A 25,643-nucleotide genomic window follows, 5' to 3' on the forward strand; every position below is an offset into this window, starting at 1 on the left:
AAGCAAGAAAGAGAACCAAGACGAAAAATACGCTGAGTCATCTGAGGTTTGTTTAGACTACAACAACACGGGGATTGTAAGTACATACTCTGCACTTTTAGTATTGCAAAATGGATACATACTTTAGTAAAGCAAATTTGGAAAAGAAAAGGGATAAAGGTAAAAAGCAAAATGATGATTTCTACCAAGAACTGGTTGAAGTGGAGACTCACAATAGACTGGTTGAACGTGTAAACAAACTAGAAATGGCTTTCAAAAATGAAATTGAAGAAATAAAGAAGCAGATGCACTTGCAAAAGGAAGAAATAGAAAAACTAGGAAGGGAGGCCAATAAGAAAGACACAACCATCAGTGAACTAACAATGGAATTGAGTACACTTAGGAAGAAAATGAGTGAAATGGCAAGTACAGTAGTCAATCACGAGAGTGTTATGGAAGAGTTCAAAAATGACACAGAGACAATTAGGCAAGTAAGTAGTCTTATAGACCAGAGCAGTGATATTGAGGAGAAGATAACACAAGTGAATGAAGCTGTGCAAAGCTACAAAAATGATGTGGAAACCACGTATGCTGAAAAGGTGAAAGTAAAGAAAGACTTAGAAACAAGGGTGGAGGAAAAAAGCATTAAAAAGGAAGTGAAAAGAATAATCCAAAACAATCCAAAGTTAGTCAGAGATTCAGTAGATATAAACAAATCTATAGTAATCACTGGTATAGAAGAGAAAGAAGTAAAAAACAAGATCACAAGAGACAAAAAGGAGATGGCAAATGTAATGAGCTTACTGAAAGAAGTATCAGAGGAAATCTGTAGTAAAGACATAGAGGACCATAAAAGGTTAGGGAAATATGAGAAAAGCAAGACAAGACCTCTAAAGGTGACTTTCCAGAGTGTAAACACTGTGGAAGAGATACTAAAAAATGCAAAGAATCTTATGGAAAAAGAGGAGTTCAAAAATGTATGGATAAAAAGATGCCTAACACAAGAGGAACTGGAATTACTGAAAGAGAAAAGGGAGGAAGCAAAAACAAAAAATGAGGGAAGATCAGAGGAGGAGAAGAAGAAATTTTTTTTACAAAGTAATAGGATTACAGGTACGAAAGTGGTACACAAACAGGATGGAATAAAAAGGAGGAAGGTAGTAGAACCATGTCATGACAAGTATGTAAACAAGATGATAAAGTTGATGTACTCAAATGAGGATGGAATGGTATCTAAATTACTAGAGATGAATGATTATGTCAGAGAAAATGAACCACAAATAATATGCCTAACTGAAACAAAATTAACACCAAGGATATCCAATGACATACTAAACTTAGAGGAATACAATATATGGAGAAGAGACAGAAATTTAAAAAAAGGAGGAGGAATTATAATATTAACTAAGAAAAATCTAAAAGTCAATGAAATAAAACTAGATATACCATCACAAGCAGAACTGATTGCAGTAGAGATCAACACATCTGAAGGTAAAGTAATTGTAGCCAATTCGTACATGCCACCCAGATCAAACACATGGGAAAGAGATGAATATGAGGACCTGGCAGAGAGTACAATTCAGAGTTTAAGATCATTACTACATAAAATGGAAGAGAAATAAGAAAGAATTATACTAACTGAGGATTTCAATACAAATATAAATTGGAATACGCTAGATATAATTAGCCAAGAAAGCTGTTGGGATCAAAAGCTCCTGGATCTCGTACAAGAGTTCTTCCTAACGCAACATGTGAGGGAAAGCACCAGAAAAAGAGGACTTGATGTACTTTCAGTGCTAGATCTAATATTTACTAGGCAAGAAAATGATATTGACAGTTTAATATATCACCCTCCACTCGGCAAAAGCGATCATGCAGTACTAAATTATAACTTCAGGATAGCATATGACATAGTAAACAGCAATGACAGTTACAAAAAGAGCCTAAACTATAAAAAGGGAAATTATCAAGACCTAAAGAAGTATTTCTTAGAAGTTGACTGGGAATATGAGCTTAGAGGACAAGATTTAAATGCTGTATATAAAAAATTCTGTGAATTTTATGAAATAGGAGTCCAGAAGTACATCCCACAGCACAAAGAAGCAGATAAGAAAATACAGAAATGGTTCAATACAGAATGTAAAAAATCAAAAGAAAGAAGAGATTTGTTGTGGAATAGATACAGAAGACATAATAGTGAAAGGGCGTATAATAATTACAAACAGGCAAGAAACGATTATACAAGAATAAGGAGGGAAGCCCAAAAACAGTTTGAGGAGGATATAATAAATAAAAGTAGTGATCAACCAAAGCTGTATTACAGCTATATCAGAAGCAAAACCAAAGTAAAAGATATAATACAATCCATTACGGACGAGGGAATCACTTATACACGAGAGAAAGATATTTGTGAAGCACTAAATAAGAATTTCCAATTAGTTTTTACAGAAGAAAAAAATTTTGAGAGAGACTATGTGGAACATGCATGTCCACACATACTACCAGATATACAAATAGCAGAAAAAGTAATACAGGAGGAGTTAAGTAGATTAGACAGAGGAAAAGCAAGTGGTCCTGATGAAATTTCATATTGGGTACTACGAGAATGTGCAAAGGAGTTAAGTAAACCATTATTTTTAATTTTCAAGAAATCCTTGAGTCAAGGTAAACTACCTGATATTTGGAAAAAAGCAAATATTGTCCCCTTATTCAAGAAAGGAAATAGACAAAATCCACTCAACTACCGACCAGTATCACTGACCAGTGTTGTAAGCAAGGTATTAGAAAAGCTTATAAGAAAAGCTTGGGTAAATCATCTAGAAGAACACAGTATGATAACAGAAAGACAGTTTGGTTTCAGAAAAGGAAAATCATGTGTTACTAATCTGTTGAGCTACTATGACAGAGTAACAAACACAATACGGGAAAGGGAAGGATGGGTGGACAGTATCTATTTAGATTTCAAGAAAGCTTTTGACACAGTACCACACCAAAGACTTTTATGGAAACTGTACCATCAAGGAGGAATTCGAGGCAAACTGTTTTGTTGGATGCAAGACTTTCTCATAAAAAGGGAAATGAGAACAGTACTAAGAGGAAACTACTCATCATGGAAAGAAGTGACTAGTGGAGTACCACAAGGTTCAGTGCTGGCACCAATCATGTTTTTAATGTATATAAATGATATAAACAGTAACACTGGAAATGAGAGCTATCTGAATATGTTTGCAGATGATGCAAAAATACAAAAGAGAATTACTAACACAGACTCTTGTAAAGAGCTACAAGAAGAATTAAATAAACTTCATGAATGGAGTAGTACATGGCAAATGGAATTCAATGTGGACAAGTGTCATGTAATCAAGTTTGGTAAAAGTGGAAAAAGACCTGATTGGGATTATAAGTTAGGAAATAAAACCCTATACACATCAGAAAGAGAGAAAGACCTAGGTGTGATTATCAATAACAGACTATCTCCGGCTGACCACATCAGCGAGAAGGTACGGAACATGTATACACTGCTTGCAAATATGAGAATAGCATTCACATACATAAATGAAGACATGCTAAGAAGGATAATAACATCATTCATTAGACCAACCCTGGAATATGCATCAGTAGTCTGGAGTCATCTCAAAAAGCACATAGACAAGATTGAAAAAGTTCAAAGGGCCGCTTCAAGATGGATACCAAGCTTAAGGGACCTAAGCTACGAAGAAAGACTAAATAAACTGAATCTACCAACACTACAGGAGAGAAGGAAAAGAGGTGACATGATAATGCTATATAAGTGCATATCAGGGAAGGAGAAAATAGACGTAAATGATTACTTAACATATGGAGAAGCATCAGCAAGAGGACACTGCAAAAAACTGCATAAGAAGAGAGGTGATAAAGACGTAAGGAAATTCAGTTTCCCAAACAGAGCAATTGATCAATGGAATGCACTACCGAATGAAATAGTGTGTGCCAAAACAATTCACAAATTTAAGGATATGTACGATAAATATGGTTTAAGACACGGGACAGTACGAGCTGGACTCATTCCTGTAAAGATACAATTAGGTAAGAACAATTAGGTAAGAACACACACAGTGATAGGTTTATCACAAATTTATCTAAGACTTACCGATTGATCTCGTTTTTTCTGACACGAAACGTTTGAAGAAAATGATGTTTGACGGGTACACTCGTACAGTCTACACGAATTTGGTACAGAGCCAGGTAAAACTTTGAAACCTTGGGTCGGATGTACTAATGCAATTCTGGTCCCTGAACTTTGCTGTGGGCGGGGGAAACGGGAGCGGCGTCTGATGCTGATAAGAAGCTAACACTTTCGGCCACCTCACAGGAGTCGGAGTTGCGGTCGCTGCTAAGGCGGTCAGGCCAGCCCTTAGCGACTCCCATATCTTCCAGCCACCCGGAATTACACTAATTATGTATTCTCTTTTATATAAACAACGATTTAACTATAATGAGTAGTTTATAGGGCTAGAAAACAATGTACAATGTAGAGTAGCGTACAGTAGTGTGATTTAGTGTTGCAGTGTATTAAAGTGTGATTCACTGTTGTACAAAATTAGTGTGCTTTAGCGTTGTACAGTAGTGTACAATAGTGATAGTATGTAATAGTATAAGTTATAGTTCTACACAGTAGTACAGTGTGCTGTTGTACAGCAGTGTACTGTCAGGAAGAAAGCGCCTGGGAAAATAACCTAATAGGTGAAGCCTATAGAGAAAAGCACTTTTTTTTTTTTTTTTTTTTTTAAATATTTGATTCTCAAGAGGAGTTTGATTAGGTTAGGCTAGTTTAAGATTAAGTTAGATTAGGTTAACTTACGTTTAGATTAAGTTTAAGTTTAGATTGAGTTAGTTTGAGTTGCTAGGTTGGTGTAGGTTTAGATTGTCAGCTTATTTTTGTATTGGTTTAGGCTAATTCATCTTAGTTTAACTTAGATTTGCAGCTTTCAGCCTAGGTCAGTGTTGGGTTAGGTTAAGCAAGTGTCAGTTAGGGGAGAGGGGCATGGATAAGTCGGACATTCCAAAGAGGGCATACACAGAAAAGGCCAAAATGGTACAAGGAAGAAAAAAAAAAATGTACATGTTGGCTATAGACTTGATATTTAGTCAAATGCTTTTTTGGCTTTTGATCTGTGCCTTTTAACAGTAAGGAAAGTATTTGGTTTCTCAAATAATTGTCATGCTGCATAAAATAAAAAGTCTTTAAAATATTCCCAGAACACACTAAAATTTTCCTTAAAACCACTAAATTTCATGCCAATCGTTTTCGTTTTTGAAAGCTCCAACATACTTGCGTGCATGGGCCTTGGTCACCTAATGGCGGCTGTCCATGCTGCTCGATCTATGGCAGCCTCCCTGTTCAGTCCCTTAACCCTGAGGTCACACTTAATGATCTCGTCCCACGTCTTTTTCGGTCTACCCCTCTCAACCGCACCCCCAATATTAACGCTTCTCTCTTTCTGCACTCAATTATCATCCACCATCCTCTCCACATGCTCAAACTACCTCAATCTACCTCTCCTTATCACAACACCAATACGCTCCAGTACCATCCTACCTCACAACTCTTCCAATGTAAACCCAGCCCCCCCTCCAGCCCAGGCCTTGCACGCAGGGACGCACTGCATATCCACCTAATCACTGTCATTTCTGTACGTTTGCGCCTGCGAATATCCTCTTCCTTTACTGCCCAGGTCTCACTACCATACAGTATTACACTCCTAACACATACTGCATACAAAGACCCCTTAGCACGTAGGAAGAGCCCTCTCATTGTCAGGAGAGGCAACAGCTCCCTGAACTTCTTCCAACCACTTCTCATCCTAGCCACAGAGCTAGCTCCAGGCCCATCTCAAGCATATAACATGTCTCTCAAATAACAAAACTCTAGCACACACGCCAGAGACTCACAGCAAGTTCAATCTTTTCATCCCTGACAACCTCCACCTGCTCTCCCCGACACGCTGCACACATAAAATCAGCATTATCTCGCAGTCTACCTCTAATACCACTACATCTCTTATGCACCCACTTATCACAAACACTGCACAAGATGGAATTACTTCCCACGCCCATGTGGCAAATTGCACATGGCCACTCTCCCTCTTCTTTGACAGTACCGCCACCATCCCTAGATATCATCACTTTTGTTTTATCAGCATTTACTCTTAGGCCCTTGTGCCCCATACCATCTCTCCACTTCCTAAATCTTTCCTCTGCCTTCCTTTCATTTTCTGCAGTCAGCACAAAATCATCAGCATACAGCATCTCCCACGGGAGTCCATTTCTAAAGTCACGTGAGAGGCCTTCAAGTACCATGATAAACAACCATGGACTCAAAACTGACCCCTGATGCACACCATCATTCACGGGAAACTCATCACTCAAATCTCTGTTCACTCTTACCTGGGTGCAAACACCTACATACATGGCCATAACCACCCTAACCAGCTACTCCTCCATCCCAAGCTTTCTCATTGCCCACTTTACCACCTCTCTAGGGACTCTGTCAAATGCCTTCTCAAAAAAAAAAAAAAAAAAAAAAAAAAAAAAAAAAAGTACAGTTTCCTCTTCTTTCCTATATATTTTTTTCTGAAGCTGTCGAACAAAGAATATGGCATCAGTGGTCCCCCTGCCTGGCATAAGCCAATAATGCATCTCATCAATATTTACTCTCTCTCTAATTATACTTCCTAGAAATCTCTCCATTACCTTCATTATCTGATCTATAAGCTCTAGACCTCTGTAATTTCACCTTTCCAGGGCATCATCCTTCCCCTTGTACACATTTACAATTACAGTCTTCAGCCAAGCATCTGGGACAACACACTCATATATAATCATATTTATCAAGTCAGGGACTAACCTCACTCCTATACCTCCTGAGGCCTTCAACATTTCAGCAGTCAACCCAGACACACCTGCTGCCTTCCCCACCTGCATCCTGCTTATCGCCTTACTCACAGTAGCAGCGTCAAAGGCCAAGGGCCAAGCACTGGATCTGCTGGCTCCAAAGCTTCCCTGTCCCAGCCAAACTCCTCGTTCAACAACAGGCTCTAATGCTCTCTCATGCATCTTTAATATTCCCACTGTTCACTACTACCCTTCTTCATAATTCTTCACACACACTGCTCACCTATAATATCCCGATTATCACTCTTCACCTGATTTGCCACTTTGCATGCAAAAATTAACTTTAGCGTTGGTTTACTTAAAAAAACTTCCCACGGGGGACTCCATTCCTTCTCCTTTGATAGAGAAGAATCATCAGAGATTTCCTGGCAAAAATGGGGAATGACAAAGAAGAGTCTGGGAGCTTCTGGCCTAGGTTAAGGTTAGGTTAGATAAATTTAGCTTGATAGGCCAAATTAAGATTTGGTTGTTCAGTTAGTTTAGGTTAGGTTGTTCAGCTAAGTAAAGTTAGGTTGTTATCTGATTTGGTTCTGTTAGGCTCTTCGGTTAGGTTAGGTTTTTAAATTGATCAGTTAGGTTAGGTTAGGTAATTCAGGGAGGTTAGGTTAGTTAGTTTGGTGGGGTTAGACTCTTCAGTTAGGTAACATTAGGCTCAGTGAGGCAAGGTTGCTCGGTTAGCATAAGGTGGGTTAGCTTAGGTGAGGTTGTTCGGTTCAATAAGGTTAGGTTATATAAGTGTGTTAGGCCAGAATAAAGAAAACTGTTTAACAAATAACGGAAGCAATACATAAATTTATTTTCCTAGCTTAGGCTTTTATCCCAGGGGCTTTTGTTCTACATATAATGTACAGTAGTGCACATCAGTGTTTGTTTATTTACGTATAATGGACATCAATGCTACAGTAAGCCTGTATAGCTGTAAGGTTATAATTCAGTTCTGCACAGTATAGTGAAAGCAGTGTACATTATTGTATAGCAATTATAATTAGAGTACTGTTCCACAGCATGCAGTAGTAGCTGTGCAAGTGTTGTAGTTTTCATGTAAGCAATGTTTTCTGTTCCATCTGCACATTTCATATATTTCAGCTCAGTATGAGAGGGCCTTTCGCCTGTTTTGTTTTGAGATCTTGTCAGCTGAGATTCATTGTCTCCAAACAAGATGGTTGGTTGAAGCTTCTAGGTAGAGAAGCATCCTGCGTTGTGACTGACCAAAGAGATCACCAGCTGAGCGGGGAAAAATTTCCCCAAACACAGCGAGTTCTTCCCCCATATTTTGCTTTCGGTCACCGTACGATGGTGAGTGAAATATCAGAACATAATTATCAAAACGCCGACCCTCCTACGGGGACCGTAGCGGTGGCACCCTAACGGACACCGTAAGGGGAGACGTTAATACATCCATCCCCTAGTCTCACAACTCAGCTATTTGGCACCTGTTAGGGAAAAGATTGAAAGATTAATTAGATTTTTTTTTTTTCATATTATTTTACATACATATGCTACGAAATGAATATTTTCACAAGTGGAAATGACTAATATTAAGTCTCCCGTCCCAGCTACTAAAGTCATTCGAATACATAGATCATTTGATCCCATTTAAAATGGAATGCTCTTCTGATTTTTTAGCACCATAAGAAAATGCAGGAACACGCAGAAAATATAACGAAACTAGACTAGAAAGAAATATAAAAGAGAATATACAATGAAACTAATTACTGACCGGACAATTTTTGAAGGTGATAGTCTCTCTCTGTCTCTGCCTGTCTGTCTGTCTGTCTCTTAACGAAAACCTCATTAGATCTCAAGTCAGTTATTTTGCATTGTACACTGATGAAAGCTTGTCAGACAAGTTAGAATAACGCTGACAGTAAACAAGAAAAGAACCATAACACTGACATAAAAGAACAAGAAAACTGTCAGCGTGGGAATATTTCCATTTTTAGGGAATACTTTAGATATATCAAGAGGGACGTGCACAAGTAAAGCTCAGATAGGCTAGAGCCCTTGACCCTTTGCTCCACTGGTCACAAAATGCCCTCTTACATTGATACTGTGTGTGTGTGTGTGTGTGTGTGTCTGTGTGTGTGGAGTAGTAACCAGCAAAAGGTGTGGTTCCACCTTTTATGACTGGAGCCTCTGCTCCCAGAATGTGTGCACTCCACTTTATTTCAAACCTCGAAGGTATTGCCTACCCTTATCATTCTCTTCTACATTTTTACATCATTTTGCTACTGACACAGAATGTTTCTATTTCTGTGACGATATCCCACAGAGTATAGAAAAAGAAAAGGCCAGATATCCTATACTCATGGAAGACTTCAAATGCAAACGTTGGCAAATTGAAAATAATGTAGAAGCATGTATGGGAAAACTTAGAGTATGAGAGAGGAATGTCAGACGTGAAATGATGATTAATTTTGCTGAAACGTATAACATAAGAATAATGAACACCTTCTACAAAAGAAAAAGGAGAAAATGAACTGGCGAAGCCCAGATGGAGAAACAAAGAATGAAATCGACTTCATTATTGCAGAGAAGAACAACATGATTCTAAATGTCACAGTAATCAGCAAAATACGAGTAAATATATGATGTGATCATAGAATGGTTGGCTGTACAGCCAGATTCAAAAGCAGAAGTGATAGAAAGAAGCTGATTGAAAATAAAAAGATATGCCCAATAAAAGTAAGCGAAAACAATGCTGCTTTTCAGTTAGAAGTAAAGAACAGATTTTAGGCTTTAATTTATGCTGAGTGTGACGTTGATGAATTGAATGATAGACTAGAAAACCATTAAGACAGCCAAAGGAGAAGGTTGGGAAAGCAGTTACAACGAAAGCCAGCAAGTATTCAGAAATGGCTCTCTAGCTCGTGAAACGGTGATAAGAGATGAAAGTAAAATAAAAGAAAGATGAAATAGAAAATGCAGAATTAAATAAGCTTATGAAAATGAAACAGAGAAAAGTAAAACGAGAGAGAAACACGGGATCATATCAAAGAAAATACACAAAAAGGAAAAAGTTTTACACAAGTCTGAAGCAAAATGACATTAGCCAAGTAGAAAATTATATCACTGAAGGGCAATAGAGTAGCTGTGATTTCATAGAGTGGAGAGATGGTGAAGAGAGTTGAAGAATTTTACAAATAACTGTACGCATCAAAAACAATCGTACCAAAAGCTAACTTTTCAGTTGACGAGAATGAAATACTGTATAAGAGGCGACATCAGATGAACAGTTCCCGTCAAGCAGCAACCAAAGCAACATCTCCCCCCCAGCCTGTCATGCCCACCACAGGGACCCACACATCCTCCAGTCCTTTACCACTCCTTCCCCACCTACCACTCTACGGTTGTCAACTTGGCGATTTAATTTAGCAACTTTAAAATCCAGCGACTTCTGCCATTTAGAGAATAGGCGATATTTTACCTACTTTCTTATTGCTTGGCAACATTTTTGGTGAACAAATAGTCTAAAAACATAAGTTGACGAAGATAACTAATGTAAATTAACTGGAGCACGTCATTCACTGCGATCATTTTTGTCCTGGACGTGCTCTGCTTGTACCCCTCACTGTGACCGTCCTGTTCTGTTCCTGTTAGAATTCACTCACAGATTGCAGATTGACTTTCACGAGGGACGTTATTTTGACTGTCCAGTGACCTTCATTTGTCACATTAAAAAACAATGAGCAGTAACTACAGCCAGCTTTTTCGAGCTGAGTGGCTCAGTGACTCTAGATATAATAAGTGGCTTAATAGACTAGAAGGAGACAACACTATAAATTACTGCAAATACGGCAAGTGTCCCCTGAATACAAAATGAAGTAAATGCACTGCAATGCTACAAGACACGCGAAGGCAGAAAAAAAAAATTAGTTCCGAGAGGCAGAATTATTTCATTTGAAAATATAAATAATGACACCAGTAAATCGGAGGGAAGTAGATCTATTTATGGGCGAAAACTAGGCATTACGACTAGCAGACCACTTGTCAGAGGTGTGCAAAGTATGTTTCAGTGACCGGAAAGGATGTACATATCTGAATCTTAAAAGATTTCAGTGTAGTGCATTGGTCTGTAATTTGACTGCCCCTCACTTCATCAACGAACTGAGAGCTAATATAGGCGAAAGGAAGATTAACCTAGTAATTGATGAAAGTAATGTTTCATTGACAAAGTTAATGGGTATTGCCATTAGGTATTATTCTGATAAAAGAACGAAAATTGTAGTGGCCTTTTTGGATATGACTGAACTCAGCGAGAGCAATGCTGGTGCAATATGAGATGCCATAAAACTGTCTTTAAGAAATAACGGACTAGACTTGAAGAAAGTTTTAGCAGCTGCGACTGACAACGAATTCTATCTGGAGCCAGACGCCACAATCTCGTAAGGGGAGGCCACTGGTCGCTGAATTAGTTGTTTTATGGGGAGGGAAAATGTGAGTACGTTTAAGTACTTAGGTAGTGTGATGAGTAAGGATGGAGGTTTGGAGGGTGAAGTGCTTGAAAGGGTACAGCAGGGAAGAAAGGTTGCTGGTTCTCTGAAAGCAGTGATAAGAAACAGGGAAGTGAGCATGGAAGTGAAAAAGTTACTACATGACAGTATTATGATACCAACTCTAACATATGGAAGTGAAGCTTGGACGTTGTTGGAAGGACACAAGTCAAGAGTGAGAGCAGTGGAAATGAGTTATTTAAGAGGAGCCTGTGGAGTCACATGGAGAGACAGGCTGACGAATGAGGATATAAAGGAGCATTGTGGTGTGGATGTGGATGTGATAGGAAGCGTTATGAGGAACACACTGAGGTGGTTTGGCCATGTGGAGAGGATGGAGGGTGAAAGACTGACGAAGAGAGTGTATGTGAGTGAGGTGGAGGGGGGAAGAGGGAGGGAGAGGCCGAGGATGAGATGGAGGGATGGGATGGAGACGTATATGAGAGAGGGGGGTGTGAGTTAGGAGCAGGGCAGTGAAATGGCGGGGGACAGGGTGACTTGGAGGCGATTTGTTTGTGGCCACCCCAAACGGGATTGAGGCGTCTGGCAATAGATAGATAGATAAGATACTAACACTCCACCAATCCACTTGTTGACACGTAGGGAACACGAATGGATTGGTTATATGGTTACCATCCAGCGTTGTAAATGGTTTCCTGACTTACAGGAATCCATCGGACTTGTTACTCAATGTAAAGCCACCTGAAAATGAAAGAAAATTAACAAAAAGTCACACGAAAGATGAGAGAAAATAGGAAGAGAGGAGTGTAGAAACAGAAAAAGAACGATAAAAGTGAAGGAAGGAGTAGGCAGCTCTACATCAAATGAGTGGATGATGGTCACCACCACCTGCCACATGAAACGGGAAGATGATCACTTGCAGCATTAGAGACTGCAAGCTGCAGTGAATGACACAACATGTGATCAGCAGCACACACATCTGATCATCAGTCACCATCTAATGTGCAGTATTATACTTATAGAAGTAGCCGGTAACGGATTTACCTGCCCGGACTCTGAACAAAAGGAAGCCTATGATATGCAGCAAGGCTATTGGAGGAAGTAATTAATTCAAGTGCTAAATGTGAAAAAAAAAAAAAATCTTGATAAGGTTCCGGTTACTTTTGCTATTGACAATAGGGGATTATTTTTGCTGGTCATACAGTATATAATTTTCATATTTCCTTTTACTGCCTCCATTACAGTTGGCATTCCAAGATGTAACGTTGTTTTATCACGGTTCAGTATTGTTTCCGTCGTTTTTTTTTCTTTTTAAAAAAATCAAATTGTACACCTTGTATAATTGTGCATCAATTAATATTTTAGTTGAATGTTATTTGACCTATCATATTTTACTGTTCTTCAAGGCTCTGCGTGTTCATTTGGGTAATCTTATGGTAAAAAATAAACAATGTGTGAAGCTTGAAACATGTTCGGTATCTCCTTTAGATTCCTAGAGAAAACTTATATGGGATCTTTTAACACTGATGCAGAATTTAGGCTGTGCCAGACCTCTCCATCCTACGCTGGTATTAATGAACAATCTAGAAAAACGGTCCTCGCCAATGAAATTAGGTGGTGCATTGATCCTCCATATGGAAGGAGTATAAGAAGGCTCTTCATAGTTCATCACTAATAAGGTGGTGCCAAGATCCTCCATATATACCTGCTGGTGCTGCATTTTTATGGAAAAGCGTTTCATAGCCCTATCTACAGTAAATCTTCTCATATTTCTTTACCAATGAATATAAAATGGTGTCAAGATTCTCAAAAAATACCTACTTATATTAATGGGCCACGTCTAGGAAGGTGAACTTAAAGTGATGTTCGGATCCACCTAAACCAATATTCTGTGACTGGGGGAGATATTTATTTCTGGAGCTGTTTTTTCTGTCTAACTCCACACGTTACTGAATTCCTTGAAAGAAATATTCAGAGAACTGTATTCAGTTTTATGTGCTGTATTTCTCAGACTGAACAGAGTAATGGAGGCTGTGACTAACTACTCCAACGCAGCTATTCTCCCATAAACTGATTGAAGTCGTCAGGAGCCAGAAAGAATAAAACTATGTCGTCAAAATGATGAGGTTACTGAAAGGTGTACACTGCTATCGTTGGTTGCTGGCTCGGTATTATAATGTATCTGCGAGTACTGTATCTGTCGGAATCGGGCCATGGGTAGGCTTGATTTGAGTATTAGTAATTATCACTATATGTTTATATCATCACCGAAGCCGTTGTATTTTCACAGAGCTGTGTATTGTTCACTTACAACTACAGTAACCTTCCTTCGCCTTACACCAAAAAGCGAGTTCGTTTATGGTCAGCAGCTGAGGTGCCTGCATTCGCATTTTGAATTTGGTTAGAACCCTCTTTAAACGCGATAAAAATCTACGCTGTGTTTGGCCGAGTAACTTACGGTCGACATGCAATTGACGTGAGGGGCTTACCTAGGTCAAGAGGCTTACAGTGGATCGGAGATACTTGAGCGTGAATAAGTTTTGAGTATGGCGTGCAACGAGGATTGTGGCCATACTTGGAAATTCCATTAAGGTAAGGCAGTTAGAGGGTCTTTGTTCACGTAAATTACATAGTGCTTTAAGTATCCAGCCCCAGGCCTCACTGCTGCACACATTCTTTTTTCAATAATCACGTAGTACTGTAGCATGCATGTAAGTTTAGTAATATGTTCTGCTTTATCAACAAATAACTCTGATTTTATTCATTATTCTGATATTTTTTAAATATATCCAAAATCACACACAACGCATCTTGCTCTCGATGGTGAGTAATTAGACAATTTCTTTATGCCTTAAGTCATGACAAAGGCAAGATGTCTCTTTTAGGATGCAGTGTGTACTTCAGCACACTGTTTTCCAGCAGCTGTGACTCTCGTGAGAATCCTATCTCCGATTTTTAGCGCCAGGGATCGTGCCGCCTGCAGTTGTCGAGAGTGGTGTGATGGCGTTACCATGGCAACACCCGGCAACCCCTGGGCTGACAGGCTCACAGGACAGATGTTCCAGCACTCCAGCCCGCCCCGCTCTCGCTCCCTCCCCCCCTCGCTCTCAGTCCGGATGCGCCTTTAATCTAAGTCTTATACTTATTGCCGAGAGAGAGAGAGAGAGAGAGAGAGAGAGAGGGTCTTGCCTTTACCTAATAGTACCATAGATCCATCTTTCAGTGGGACCTCATCGTGCCAGGAATATTACTGGGAGAAACCTTGCCAACACCTCACCCCCTGCCTGCCAGAGGAAAAGAAAATGGTGAAGTATTGTCCAAGACTTAGATTAACTCTCTCTCTCTCTCTCTCTCTCTCTCTCTCTCTCTCTCTCTCTCTCTCTCTCTCTCTCTCTCTCTCGTTTACTAAATCGAAATAAAACAAAGGCCAGATTATGGGGTCAACGATTATTTTTTCATTCACCTTGGCTGCTTTTGTTATATTCTGTGCACGACTCTGGGCATAGGCTTTACGGCTTGTTCCCTTGGGCCCAGCGGTCCTCCCACATAGCCTACCATACACCTGTAAATATAACAACTTCTGCGTTAACTCCCACCGTCCATATTGAATACATACTAGAACTGCCTCATACAGAACTGGTGTATTGGTATCAGCATCACCTCACATACAACCCATTCACTGCAGTGCCACTTGTAATAGCCTACATCTCCCCCCACACTTGCAGAAATATTAACTTTCAGGGTCTTTCTATTTTCACGTAACTGGTTTGGATTTTTGCCTGTTGTCAGTCGTAGCTGAAAGGAACAACAGATATCCCGTTGGCCACCTACAAATTATAAGTTGTTGTATTGCATTACCATAGCTAGTTGGACAAATGGCTGACACATAGGCAGATTTAAGTATTAGGAAATATTGTTTTTCGGCTATTAATGTTTTGCTTTACCGTGTTATAAGGTGCATAAAATATAAGATTAAATAATGCAGAAAGGAACAGAATATTGCATATAATGTTGAATGAATTCCACTGTTTATTTTCTTTAAAACATTTTCCCCTATAATTTCCGAATTTATATCAAAGTTATGCAGATACTCAGCCATTAAGATTGCCAGCCTTTTCCTTTCAGTACCACAACATTTTGAGGAGAAATATTATACAGGGTGACCCAAATGAATGCAACCCGTAAAAGTGCGTGTGTCATTTATACAGCTGATAAGATATTTGCTTTATTTTTGGATTCACGTTAAGCTGAGTTGATTAGCCTGAAGCTTTGGGTTCTGCAGTTCAAAAGGTCTGTTCCTTATGACCTTTCCAAAATGTGTTCCAAATGATCATCTCGACGTCGCAGGCACTCCTGAATGCAGCACGCGAAATTGTCAATTACGCAGACACATTCCTTTCTTGGGATAGCTCTGATGTTTACCATGATTTCTGTTTTCAGGTCTCTGATTGTCTGGGGGTGATTTTCAAAAACATGATTCTTCATATAACTCTACATATAGAAACAGCGGGGATTTAGGTCGTATGAGTGTGGGGCCCACCCAGGGTCACACCTCCTACTGATCAGTCAGTCCCCGAATCGTTGCCGCAGCCACATCGACGTTTGGTTTGAAGTGTGTAGAGTGGCCCCATCTTGCTGGAACCATTGCTCCCCACGAGTGATGCCCATACGCTTCCTTGTGTCATCCGAAACTTCCTCATGACTCAAGATAACGTTCTGTGTTCACCGTGACAAACTGTCCTTCTTCAAACCAGAAAGGTTCAATGATGCGATACTTAGAGACTGCCATCCATGCTGTGCATTTGGTTGATTATTTTTTTAAATTAAAGGAAGAGGGAACCAAAGGAACCTACAAAAGGTACTGGAGCCAACCCACAACTGAATCTCATCTCTTTTATGTTTCTGTCTGGAATCGTGCTAAGTCTGTTCTTCACCCTGCCCAAAATAGTTTCATTCGTACTAAATGCTCTGATCTCTCCAACTCGAATTCTACCCGCTCCTTCTGGCACCTTGTCAAAACATTTATAACTACTTTTCCTCATCATCCTTCCCTCCTCTTTTCCAATCTGATGGCTCTATAGCTATTTCTTCTACTGATAAAGACAACTCTTAACTCAGACTTTCTCCTCCAGTTCCACCTTTGGCGATTCTGGTGCTGTTCCTCCATCACTTCCCCCCCGTCTGACTTCCTATGGCTGACATAAAAATATCTTCGATTGATATATTTCCTGCCATCACTAGCCTCAATACTAACAAGGCAGATGAACCTGATGGGGTCCCTCACGTTGTCCTCAAGAACTGTGCTTCTGTGCTTACACCCTGCCTAGGTAAACTCTCTCGTCTTGTCTATCAATTTGTGCCTTTCCCTCTTGCTGGAAGTTTGCTCTCATTCAGCCTGTCTCAAAGAAAGGTAGCCATTCACATCTCTAACTATCGCCCAATTGCTTTAACATCCTGTCTTTCAAAAGTTTTAAAGCCTATTCCTAAGAAATAAAAATACAAGCATCTTTCCTATCACAACCTTCTTTCTGATCTTCAGTATGGGTTCCGTCAGGGACGCGTCACTGGAGATCTTCTAACTTACCTTTCAGACTCCTGGTCATCCTCCTTTCGGGACTTTGGCGAAAGCTTTGTCATTGCACTTGACATCTCAAAGGCTTTTGATCGAGTGTGGCATAAATCTTCAATTTCCAAACTGTCCTCGTAAGGTTTCTATCCGTGTGTCCGTGCCTTCCTCTCTAGCTTCCTTTCTGGTCATTTATAGTTGCTGTTGTAGACAGCCACCATTCTTCTCTTGGAGGGATCAATAGTGGTGTACCTCAGGCTCTGTTTTATCACCAACTCTCTTCCTTTTATTCATCAATGACCTTCTAAGCTATACATCTAACTCTGTCCACTCATACGCCGATGACTCCACCCTTCAGCTTTCCATTCGCTTCCCACAGCGTCCAACTCAGTAGCTACTTCAACAAACAAGGGATGAGGCTATGGCACACCTAATGTATGACGTCGCTTATATCCCTGATTGGAGTAAAAGTAATCTTTTATTTTAATGCATCAAAAACTCAGTTTTTACATCTATCAACCAGACAAGATCTTCCACAGAGTACCTTAATCCTCCCTCACCATTAAACATACTTGGGGTTTCATCCTTTCAGGATTTATCTTGGAAAGGACATATTACCTCTCTTGTAAAATCTGCTTCCAAGAGATTAGATGTGCTAAGCCTACTCCGTGCCTTCTTTACTCCTGCGCAGTTGTTTTCTTTATACAAGGGTTTTGTTCTCCTGTGTAGCGTACAACTCTGACGTGTGGGGAGGCTCTCCATAAAAAGCTCTTCTCAACATAGTGGAGTGAAAGGCTTTTCGTCTCATTAACTCTCCTCCTCTTACTGGCTCCCTTCAACCTCCGTCTCTTTGCCACGCTATTGCATCTTTATTTCTACTTCTATGGTTGCTGCTCCACTAAACAGTCTATTTGTATCCCTCCATCACTTCGATGGGCGTGTAATACCCATTTAGCAACAAATGCTTGTTCCTTTTCAGTCCAGCTATCTAATCCAAGAGTTAACCCATACTCCCAGGCCTTCATGTATGCAACAGGTCAACTCTGGAACTATCTCACTCTGTCTGTATTTCCTACTGCCTATGATCTCCAATCTTTTAAACGCGGTGTGTCCAGGCATCACGAAATGAACGGATCTTGAATTTGGCTTTCTCTTGTATTGTTATTGTTTTTTCTTAGAAGGAACGGTTTGCGGGCTCCTGGCCTTCTCCTTATTGTGAAGAGCATCGGAACATGCGTGATTAAATCAAGTTTTTTTTTGCATTAGTCAAAGGATTACCTCCGTAATGCACGAGGCACACTCAGATGGCTCCCTGCCACGGAAGCAATAATCATCCCATGGAAAATCAAAAGTTCTGCCCGAGGGCCTTCCAATTAGCAGTTCCAAAATGCCACAGTCACCGCATCTTGAGAGGGTCCATAGGCAGCCCTGGAGCGATAGGACAGGTAAAGGTGATAAGGTTGTGATCGGAGGAGCCCAACGGAGAGGAAAGATTAACAGCATAAGTAGAAGGATCAGTTGTAAGGAAGAGGTCAAGTATGTTGGAACTCTCTCCAAGGCGGTCTGGGATATGAGTAGGGTGCTGTACAAGCTGCTGTCATTAAGGACAGAAAAGATGTAGGCTTGTTCACCAGGTGTATCGGTGAAAGGAGAGGAGAGCGAAAGGTGGTGGTGAACATTGAAATCTTCTAGAGTGGAGATTTCAGAGAAAGGAGAAAATAATAGGATGTGTTACATCTTAGAAGTAAGATAGTCGAAGAGTTTTTCATTGTCAGTAGAATTAGGGGATAAGTAAACAGCACAGATATATTCAGTCAGGGAATGACAGGAAAGCCAAAACCACAGAAGTTCAGGAACACGAGAGCAACAAAAATGGCGTCAATTCACCCAGCCTCGGAGTCCCCAGGGGGGGGACCATAAATGCCCCCGCCATCTGCCCCTCTCCCGGTGACGACTCGAGGTGCCTGGAACCACTGTCTGACTCTCTTCTTCTTCATTTCTGCAACATTCGCGGCCTTTCATCTAACTTTCACTCTGTTGAGCACCACCTCTCCTCCTCTAAACCTCACCTTCTTTTTCTAACGGAGACTCAGCTGTCTGAGGCAACTGACAGCAAACCCTTTTCTGTATCCTCCTACTTTCTCTATACTCATTTCAAAGCCAAAGGTGGCTGTTGTGTATACATACGCAACGACTTATCTTGCTCTCGTGTTCCTGAACTTGATTCTTCTGAATTCTCCACACTCTGGCTTCGGCTTTCCTGTCATTCTCTGACTAAATATATCTGTGCTGTTTACTTATCCCCTAATTCTACCGACTATCAAAGTTCTTCGACTATCTTACTTCTACGATGGAACACATTCTGTCCATTTCTCCTTTCTCTGAAATCTCCATTCTTGGAGATTTCAATGTTCACCACCACCTTTGGCTCTCCTCTCCTTTCACGGATCCACCTGGTGAACAAGCCTACATCTTTTCTATCCTTAATGACCTAGAGCAGCTTGTACAGCACCCTACCCGTATCCCTGACCGCCTTGGAGAGAGCTCCAACATACTTGACCTCTTCCTCACAACTAATCCTTCTGCTTACTCTGTTAATCTTTTCTCTCCGTTGGGCTCCTCCGATCACAATCTTATTACCTTAACCTGCCCTATCACTCCGGTACGGCCTGTGGACCCTCCAGGAAAGCGTCGTCTGTGGCATTTTGGAGCCGCGGACTGGGAGGCCCTCAGGCAGTACTTCTTTGATTTTCCCTGGAATGATTATTGCTTCCATGGCCGTGAGCCATCTGAGTGTGCCTTGCGCATTACAGAGGTTATTCTCTCTGGCATGGAAGCATACATTCCTTTCTCATATCCTGTGACTAACGCAAGAAAGCCTTGGTTTAATCACGCTTGTTCTAATGCTGTCCGCAACAAGGAGAAGGCCTACAAAAGGTACCGGAGCCAACCCACCCCTGAATCACATCGTCTTTACGTTTCTGCCCGGAATCGTGCTAAGTCTGTTCTTCGCTCTACTAAAAATAATTTCATCCATACTAAATGCTCTCAACTCTCCAACTCGAATTCTTCCCGCTCCTTCTGGCACCTTGCCAAAAATCTTTCTAACAACTTTACCTCATCATCCTTCCCTCCTCTTTTCTACTCTGATGGTTCTGTAGCTATTTCTTCTACTGATAAAGCAGATCTCTTCGCACAGACTTTCTCCTCCAATTCCACCTTAGACGATTCCGGTGCTGTTCCTCCATCACTTCCACCCTCTGACTTCCTCATGGCTGACATTAAAATTTCTTCAGTTGATGTATTTTCTGCCATCAATGGCCTCAGTACTAACAAGGCATATGGGCCTGATGGGGTCCCTCCTGTTGTTCTCAAGAACTGTGCTTCTGTGCTTACACCCTGCCTAGGTAAACTCTTTCGCCTTTGTCTGTCAACTTGTACCTTTCCTTCTTGCTGGAAGTTTGCTCTCATTCAGCCAGTCCCTAAGAAGGGTGACCACTCCCAACCCTCCAACTATCGTCCAATTGCTTTAACGTCCTGTATTTCAAAAGTTTTCGAGTCAATTCTTAATAGAAAATTGTTAAGGCATCTTTCCTATCACAACCTTCTTTCCGATCGTCAGTATGGGTTCCGTCAGGGACGCTTCACTGGCGATCTTCTCACCTACCTTTCGGACTCCTGGTCATCCTCCTTTCGGGACTTTGGCGAAAGCTTTGCCATTGCACTTGACATCTCAAAGGCTTTCGATCGAGTCTGGCATAAATCTTTAATTTCCAAACTGCCCTCCTACGGTTTCTATCCTTCTATCTGTGCCTTCATCGCTAGTTTCCTTTCTGGTCGCTCTATAGCCGCTGTTGTAGACGGACATCGTTCTTCTCCTAGATCTATCAACAGTGGTGTTCCTCAGGGCTCTGTCCTATCACCAACTCTCTTCCTTTTATTCATCAATGATCTTCTAAGCTGTACATCTAACCCTATCCACTCATACGCTGATGACTCCACCCTTCACCTTTCCATTCGGTTCCCGCAACGCCCATCTCAACAGTTACTTCAACAAACAAGGGATGAGGCTATGGCACACCTAATGTCTGACTTGGCTCGTATCTCTGACTGGGGCAAAAATAATATGGTTGTCTTTAATGCATCTAAGACTCAGTTCTTACACCTATCAACCCGACAAAGTCTTCCACAGGTATACCCACTAATGTTTAATAATATTCAGCTTAATCCTGCATCATCCTTGAACATGCTTGGGGTTTCATTTACTCGGGACTTGTCTTGGAAAAATCATATTACATCTCTTGTAAAATCTGCTTCCAAGAGATTGGGTGTGCTAAGCCGACTCCGCTCTTTCTTTACCCCTGCACAATTGTTGACTCTATACAGGGGTTTTATCACTTCCCCTGTGTGGAGTACAACTCTCATGTCTGGGGAGGCTCCCCACATACAGCTCTTCTCAATAGGGTGGAGTCAAAGGCTTTTCGTCTCATTAACTCTCCTCCTCTTACTGACTCCCTTCAACCTCTGTCTCTTCGCCGCTCTGTTGCATCTTTATCTCTTGTCTATCGCTACTTTAATGGTCACTGCTCCTCTGAACTGTCTGCTTGCATTCCTCCACCTCTACGACGGGCGCGTAGCACCCGTCTGGCAGCAAACTCTCATCCCTTTTCTGTCCAACTCTCTAATGCAAGAGTTAACCGTTATTCCCAGTCTTTCATTTATGCAACAGTTCAGCTCTGGAACTGTCTCCCTCTGTCTGTATTTCCTGCTGCCTATGATCTCCAGTCTTTCAAACGCAGTGTGTCCAGGCATCTCAAAATGATCGGATCTTGAATTTGGCTCTCTATTGTATTTTGTTTTTCTCTTGGAGGGAACTGTTACTGCGGGCTCATGGCCTTTGGTTCCTTCTTCCTCGCATTAAAAAAAAAAAAAAAAAAAAAAAGGTATGTTGTTGCGTACAGTACGTATACACAACAGCCACCTTTGGCTTTGAAATGAGTATAGAGAAAGTATGAGGACATAGAGAAGGGTTTCCTACCAGTCGTCTCAGACAGTTGAGTCTCAGTGAGGAAGAGACGATGAGGTTTAAAGAAGGAGAGATGGTGCTCAATAAAGAAAGTAAGGGGAAAGGCCGCGAATGTTGCAGAAGTGAAGAAGTGAGTCAGACAGTGGTTCCAGGCACCTCTCTTCGTCGTCACCGGGAGAGGGGTAGATGCAATAGAAGCTGGAGAATATCCTCTGGTGGTGCTGTGCCCCAGAAAATATTGTTTTTGCTGTTGACATGGCCTGAGAAAAGAAAGCTTGCGCCGCATTAAGGAGTGCCTGCGATGTCAAGTTGGTCATTAGCAACACATTTTGGAAAGGCCATTAAAAAAAAAAAAATCATTGAATGCAGAACTCAAACTTTCTGGACTGTTTTGTTTTCAGTTCAGCTTAACATGAATGTAATAATGAAGCAAATCTCATATCAGCTGTATAGATGACACACACTTTTATGGGTTGCATTCATATGAGTCACCCTGAATTATTCTATAGAAGAGTCTTACGCGACCTGCGGCCAGAGGTTGCGTGCACATACCTGCCACTCGCCGAACCGTGTGATAGATACACGAAGCTTCGCCCGCAGTGATTTGGTTTATTAAGCAATCATCAGTCTACTTGGTAGTGTACCTATGACAGTCACAACTTCAGTATATACATATGAAAGTGTTCTGAATTACAGTATAATTACGTATTAAATCTAAACACATTTATCATGTTATTACAGTACGCACTGAAATAGATGGCAATTAATTTATAGCGACATGCATCTAGTTCGTAGATAAAATTATTCTTTTGAAAATCGTTGCCAAAGACAGTGACCCGCGAATCGACACTGAAGTCATAATTCTATCCTCTTACTCAGAAATATGCCTGTGTCAGATACAGAAGAAGAAGAAAAAAAAAAGAAAAAAAAAGAGATGTCGTCGGAAAATATATATTCCTGAAAGGAGCATATAAGAGCATAGTAAAGCCATGAAAAACGTCATTGCATTGTCACAGATAGTGATGTACTGAGGTGCTGTGTCTGAGTGTGTACTGCTGGACCCGTGTGAGACATCAGTGAGGACAGTAGGACCCGTGTGAGACATCAAGGGGGCAGTAGGCCTATCTTATGTGCTGCAGGGAGATTTAGTACTGCAGGTTTGGGGCACCTAGTAAATAGACGTTACTGGTAGTTTGAACCCAGTGAATTGTTTGACGTTGATCAGCAACATTAATACTGAAGGTGTAAGAAAATTGTTTTGCATGTTAAAGGTATTCTTCTCTGATGGTATCTGACTTACGTCGATATTACACAAATATCACACAAGGCAACATTAGCATGCTTTGTGCAAAAACAAACTATTAAGGATGAGGTACAAAACATCATCCTAAGCTGACGCGAGCATAGTACTCAAAGACATAGGGTGGTCATCATATTCACCCTGAAAAAAAGTTGAAATGATGTCCCAGGCATGACTTTCAGTTCGAATTGTGTGCTCAGATACGAAAATATGGTCTGGTGATAACAATAACGAAGTATATTGGGTGGGCACTCAAGTAGAAACTAAGGGGGCAGTAGGCCTATCTTATGTGCTGCAGGAGGCTCACTTGCTTAGTGTGAGTGTGGTTGTGACATTTACAGTTGAAAATGAATAAATCTGTGTATCTATCTGTAGCCAGACGCCATAATCCCATTAGGAGTGGCCGTTTATCTGAGTCAGTTATTTTACGGGGAGGGGCAATAACCCTCCAACAAACCACCTATTGACACAGGCAATACGTACGTTTTGGTTACGTGGTTACGTTGTAAATAGATCCCTGGCATACAGGAAACCATTAGGCTTGTCACTTAATGTCAAGCCACCTGAAAAGGAAAGAAGAGTAATGAAAAGTGACTGGACAGATGGGAGAAATAGGAAGAGAGGAGGACAGACACAGAAAAAGGATGATAAAGGTGAAGGAAGAACATCAAGTGAGTGGATGATGGTCGCCACCACCTACCACCGTGTGTCAACAGTGCTCGAGCCGTCCCCACATCAAACGAGATATCGCTGGCGGGGTGGAAGTGGAACGTTATATTAGGTCCAGCCTGTATTTTATGTCCAAGGGTCATGTTATTCATAATTAGTACATCTTTTATGTCTAATTTTGCTGCCTCCAGATGGTTTTATTCAGATTGGGAGAGACTATTCGAGTCCGTCCATAACATTTCTCCGACTAGGAAGCTCTCATTGGTTAACCCTTTAACCGCGGGTGTCATTCCAGAATGACAGTGACAAAACTGGACCAAACCGCGGGTGTCATTCTGGAATGATCGTGAATATTTTGAACACCGCGCGTTTTCCCGGCGCGCAAATAGTCTCATGCAAGAGTAGCTGTCGAGTTCTTTCACGCCAGCCATCCCACACCTCCCTCCTCCAACCCCGAGGGGGCCCCCCCCACCCCTGCCCTGACCCGCGTCAGTCAGTATCTGTCCAGCTCTGTGCGTGATAATGGCGCTCCGTCCCGACTCATCGTCGCTCGCTTCCTCCTCTACAATGATTAGTGCTAGTGTTCCCTCTACCTCTACACCAGTAAAGGAACTGCCGATGGCGAGGCAGAAGGGGTTGAGCACTCCTGAAATTAGAACTGAGCTGGACAAAACTGTAAGTACTACTCTTGATTGTGGCAGTGAAAGTGATACACTCACAGCAAGCAGTGATGATTTGGCAGTGATTGGTGGTGAACCATTTTCCATTGATAGTGACAGTGATGAAAGTGATCGTGTTGATTCCCCCCCACCACCCCCAACTTACTCTGGGAAAGGAAAGGCTCCTTTGGGCAAATCTGGTATTGCACGTGGGAAGGGAGTGAAGCGCAGGCTCACGTCTCCCACACCAGGCCTTAGTACGCATTTCCCATCAATTTCCCGCTCCCCTAGCCCTATTGCCCTCACATCATCATCATCATCATCTGTCGTGCCCTCTCCTCAGTCTACATCATCTGAGGAGTACAAATTACCAAAGCCTGCAAAGCGAGGGAAGGCAGGCCGTGCAGGCTGTGCAGGCAGGCCTAGAACAAAGGGGATGCGTGGCAGTTGGAGGGCAAAGCTGGGCGATAAGCAAGGCGATAAGCGAGGTGATAAGCGGGGTAGAAAGGGTCAAGTTTCACCACGCACCAGGTCAGAAACCACCCCGCCTGCCCCCCGCTCAGTTCCCTCACCCGCGCCATCCCCCCACTCGCCCCCCTCCCTGTTGCCTCCTGCCTCACCCACCTCCCGCTTGCCTCCTGCCTCACCTCCTGCCTCACCCATTGCCTCCACCTCAGCTCCTTCTCACGGGGAAACAAGTGGAATGCAACCTGCCCCTGCCACTGAACCACGCACAGGGCAAGTGGATGCATTTGTTTGGTCTGACGGTGGAGATTTCCAGCCACACAATCCACCATTTGATATGACAAATGCTGGAATACAGCCTGCCTTCCCATGCAACGCAGGTGATGACTTTGTTGATTACTTCCTGGCCTTCATGGATGATGAAATTGTGCAGCATGTCAGCGATGAGACCAATAGGTATGCAGCTCAGTGTGCAGCAGAAGGGCTGGGACCTATTGGCTCACCAAAGCAAGTGTCGTGGTTGCCTGTCAGGATCAGAGAGCTGTATGTGTTTTTTGCACTAATGTTTTTGATGCCCCATATAAAGAGACAT

Source organism: Coenobita brevimanus, chromosome 45, assembly GCF_032717465.1.
Source record: "Coenobita brevimanus isolate Jiangsu-jjx chromosome 45, ASM3271746v2, whole genome shotgun sequence".
Lineage (NCBI taxonomy): Eukaryota > Metazoa > Arthropoda > Malacostraca > Decapoda > Coenobitidae > Coenobita > Coenobita brevimanus.